The sequence below is a fragment of the Diachasmimorpha longicaudata genome, chromosome 7 (assembly GCF_034640455.1).
Source record: "Diachasmimorpha longicaudata isolate KC_UGA_2023 chromosome 7, iyDiaLong2, whole genome shotgun sequence".
NCBI lineage: Eukaryota > Metazoa > Arthropoda > Insecta > Hymenoptera > Braconidae > Diachasmimorpha > Diachasmimorpha longicaudata.
The window spans coordinates 4,181,506-4,187,039 of NC_087231.1; positions in this window are offsets into that span (position 1 = coordinate 4,181,506).

A 5,534-nucleotide genomic window follows, 5' to 3' on the forward strand; every position below is an offset into this window, starting at 1 on the left:
GTGGTTTAGGAGTTTAATTTCTGGTGAGAAGACGGAAGGATTTTTTTTTCATGTAGTTTTGTATCGGGAGAAACTGCTGATGAAATGATACAAATTATATTTATATAAAAATATATAGCAACGTCTATTCTGGATCAAGATCACTTGGACATAATGGCAAATAGAGTAATCCTGGACTCTTCAAGTCTTCATGAGAGCAGCACCACTGAAATGTGTACTGTCTCATTTTTTCGTACGTTCGAGAAAAAATAAAAAAATGTTCTTTATATTTTACAATAATGGAATGATATATGTCTTTGTAATTGTATGCCCCATTTATTTTTCGACACTTTGAGGGCATGAATTTATTTGTAAGTTTTCAAAGAAAAATCTTGTGTGTAATAAAATTAATGAAAAACAAAAAACGATATCCAAAACAAAGCAATTATTGGAAAATTATTTCACCTACCTTTCTGTGTCTAGCGAGCTGCAAGTGGATGACATCGATTTAAAAAAAAACCTCAAGCAGCAGTAGTCAACACAAAACATTGACGATTAATTTTTTAGAATGTATTTACAAGAGTAGTACAAAGAATAAGTTTCAATTTCACACAGAGTATCATTTTCATCTTCCCCTCGCTTCATTAGAATTTCATAATTTGTTTTTCTCATACGTTAACACTAGATAGAATATTACAGATAAACAGAGGTGTGTCTTTACGTATAATTGTGAATAATTTGAATATTAAAAATTGAGGCACGTGACGTTAAGGCATTTCTACTGAGGATCGGGGTATTTCCATACAACAATTTGACTCTTGGATTCAATGGGGTGGGAAACAATTTACTCCATAAATTAACAATCAAGCGGAAGCTAAATTTTGGAGAATTATTTCATGCAAAAAAGTAAGTCAGGATTTCACCGGATATTCTCAGCATTTCCATAAACAATTATGGAATAAAATACAGCAAAATATAAAAACCGAGTAAAATGTATTCTATGGGCGACATCATAATAATAATTAGCAATTACGCTGGTACACTGAAATATAACCATATTGCGCATTTGTGTTTTACATGTTCTCATTTTTTTTACACTTCTTTTCTTTTTCATGGAGAAGGGGGGGGGGGAGAGGGGGATAATTGTCGATTACGTGTTCGTGATGTACATAGAGCATTTACGAGATAACAATAATTAATTACTAAGTCTCATTAATTATCCATCCTTCCTCTTCTCTTTCACTGACCGATTAATAGGCAGATGCATGATTAACAATCATATTGGATCAGTAAAATTTGAAAACAAGGAAACGTAAAAATAAAAATGATGGCGGGGCGGGAGGAGAGGGGATTCGAGCACCAAAATGAGATATTTTAAATTCAAAACGATTTCACCATCGTATTATCAACTATAAATCACTTTTTCCTCCATTGCTTCTGGTTCCATCTTTACCAGGATACACATACATGTATATTTTATTATTCGATTGTGTTGCGTGGCATCTGGGATGTGCATAATTGGATGACAACCTTTCATTGACAAACATTTTATCGCTGAAAAATTAGTTCCAACATTTGTTCTTTTTATCGTGTCACACTTATTTCAATAATTAATCATTATTTCATATATATATATTTTATATAATGTTTGGCAAACATTATAACAATTATTACAAACATAAAACCGAGTCTTTGTATTTTTTTATCAACACCGCAATTGTTACAATTGTGTCAATTACAATTTTACCATTTTTATTCTTAACATTCTACTTAAACAATAGGTGATATTCCATTAAATTAGTCTGTTACAATGGCACTATAAGAATTACTTTCCATATTTGTTGCTTCTTTTAAATAAAAAATAATTATTCATGGCTATTTGGACTGCCCGCACGAATCGCAGCAGCAGTTTTTACATAATTTTTCTTTCTGAATTTTCTTTGTTCACATTTTATTAGAATCTCCACAGTCACATATAACGAATCTTCTTGTTAATCATGTGCCATATGAATTCGATATGACAAGTAAAATAGTTATGTACAAAAATCAAAATGATAAATGAATGATTCGAAGGAAACAAATTGCTCGTAGCAATGACAAAACAGGCCCAACGTTTTTTTTTATTCTCATAAAATCTCCCACCGATACTCGTAAATAATTCAACGGTTGTTTATAAACTTTATTTTTTTAAACAAATAAATGATTGAGTCGTGACACAATCCTCTAATATCTTCAATAGAATGCTGATAGTAAAACTCTTGTCTGCATCGTGTTTTAATACGGATAAATGTTCAGCCCCCAAACGACAAGAAGAAGGTAGCTCTCTATGATTTTTTATAATTTACATGGTCATAACTGTTAGTTGGATATTGAAGCAATAATTCTCCCTCTGAAGATTTTTGTTACAATTTTTTTTTTCCATTAAATTGCACGGATATATGAGACATGTTGATGCTACTTGGCGTCTTAGATATGTCCAGTTTGTAAACCTGTATTTAAACTTAATAACTTATCGGTTTAATCTGCGGTGACAACAGTTGTGGCTAGTACATACATCATAATTTTTAAAAAATATTCTTCTTCATTGTATTTATGCTGTTATCATTTTCTTTTTAATAATCTTAACATTACTACGCTTGTTTAGAACCGACGTGTCGGTTTATCGTGCTGTGCATTACAATAATTTGCTGGTTGTTAGATTAATTGTTTTGTCTTTGTTTCTAGTGCAGCCAACGGGAGTTTTTGGGGCCTGTTATTGTGTCTCATGTGGAGTATGTGGTACTGTTTAGTTTCATTTTTTTTTATAATTCTCTAGTGAATGTTTTACCTGAATAGTTAGTTATATAAAGCTGTTAAAGGTGGTCCATAAAAGTCACAGCATTCGAAAGAATTTGTTTTGCATAAAATTTGTTGAGGAGTATCGTTACGTTCACTGCAACTCACTATATAATTCCCAATAAGTTGATAGCGTGCCAAATCAACGATTTTTTTATTTATCCCGTGGACATAACGATAATTCTCGTTTTACTGCACAACATAGAGTCGAGTTGTACCATTGAACATTGTACAATTTGTTATTCGTTCACAATGGAAAAATATCAATTGAATTCAATAAAACGTCATTCAAATTGTTCTTCAGCATTTACCATTAATTTTCTTTCGTCTTTATCAATAGGAAAATGTTTTTACTCACTTTAAACAACTAGGGGAGACATATATTCTTTTTAATATATCAAACTTCATTTCTTCCTTATGAAAAATAACAATTTTTTTATACTTTTTAGATCGATAAAAAAGTGTTTTTTTTTGCCTAAAAGATTGCACTTTGTGATCATCTTATCAAGTCGATATTACAATCTGACCATTTAATGTTGTCATTTTTTTTCGTTAATTTTCCTTCATAATTTCTTTTTCCATTTGCATGATTCCGGGAGATCCAAAATATTCGTTAAAAAATGGGAATAATAAAGGGAATAACATCCGTTGGATTGTGAAATTCCCGCGTATGTTTGCCCTTCATATCCCAGATTTTTTCTTTTTAATATTACGAAAAAGAGGGCCACAAACGGTGCCAGGCACTATTTTGTTCTCAATACCTGTGTACTCCATTAGGATACATTAAATTACATTTATTTAATTATTCTTTCCTCCAAGTGTGGGTAATTTCGAAAGAATCCCTCGGCAGGATGCATCAGAATGATGACACTTTCTAATTTCGAATGGTAAAAAAAATAGGACAATTTCTCGTAATTTGAGGATTTTTTCCCTTTTATATGGGATTTTTTTACGTATAATTCTCTCAACCGAAGCCTGCGAGTTAAACTCTCAATGATAATTTTCATTGGGACAAGGGGCTTGCATTTTCTAACCATCACTTCATATCATGTTTTTGTTATATTTTTTCTTCATATCAAACGTGCAAAATACTCGTGGAAAATGTATTCATATGTACGAATATAATATTTATGTACATACATACATTCATTAAATTTATATGCGCTTCGTGAGTGTGTATACTACGTTTACGTGGTTATTTCATTAATTTTACTCAATTTAATTATTTATCAATCAACGCTACTTAGACGTATGACCTATCTAACCAACTATCGTTAAATTTTTCCTCTCCTCATGCTTTAATATATTAAATTTCAAATCTGATTCTCACAGAATATCGTGGATAATTTTTTTATTGAAACAGCAACCAACGTTTTTATTCCCTCAATTTTATTGATTTTATTTCATTGTGCCAGCAGACATATACCGTCAATTAACTCACTCGGGGCAAACAGAGGAAATAAAAGAAGTCAAATGAAAAATGAAGACAGAGGGGAAACACTCAAAATGCATGCTTATAACTATTGTAATAAAAAAAAACAACTATCGATGAATCAATCGTTCATTCTTCTGTAGTAATTATTTTAATTCATTACTGAGATCGACAGCTATTTCATTGTCTGTAACAGTTTCATCAGATCGGCGCATAAGTACCGAAATGTTAAGGCATTCTTGATAAATTAAAATTACATGATGAAGTAAAAAAATCAATAATTGTGGGGAAAAAATAAATGTACAAATAAAGTTGTGACAATTAAGATATTGACTTCCGGAGAAAAAAATTTCAACAAAGCTTCCACTTCGTTTTGGCTTGATAAACAAAAAATAATAAATTTCCTCTTATTCTCGCAATCCTCTGAATGCATCCAGCTAGTCACTAATTCTCCCTCTATTTTCTTTTTTAGTACTGATAATTTCTTTGACTAGATCAATTACTCGTGGAAGTTGAACCGAATAATAATTGAAAAAAAAACTAATAAAATGAAAAAAAATTAGAGGAAACAAGGGAATTAAAAATAAATGTCACACATGATTGCAAAGAGGTAAAGTTATTATCAACGGATTATGCTGCTGATGGACTACCACACAAAAATATAACAGTTATAATCCCAACACATTAGATTCTGGTCTTTGAATCCAACACCTGGTGCAGATCCTCCCAGTAATATTATATTTAAATATATATAACTTCTCATAGTTTCTCGGTATAATTATACGTCACGTCAACAAGATATCACTAAAACGAAAAAAAATGTCTGGGCACTTAATCTCCAATTATCTCTAATCAAAGACCCCCTCGATAGTTCAATAGCAACTTAGAAAACAAAAAGAGAGTGGAATTTCTATGCAGTAGTGTAGGATGAGTGTATATGCCATACCGACAAACCATTACGAACTCTTTTTTTCTCTCGACATATATACAAACAACACTTCTTATTATACACATGAAAATATATATGGATTTATATATATTTTATGTTATATTTCAACATTATGGCACCACAATTATCTTCATCATAGTTCCGATGAACGAAAAAACATCCCCCGATCAGCCTCCCCCTCAAGTGCTAAGTCAATGAACGAAGAACGTAACAGATTGTAAAATCCGCGTATTGCAGTTGACCCAGTAAAAAAAAAAAATAAAAGCCCGAGTATCATTCCCATTTGGAACACTATCAAGAGTCTCAATTGCAATAATTTTTTGGAGATCCTCAGGGCTG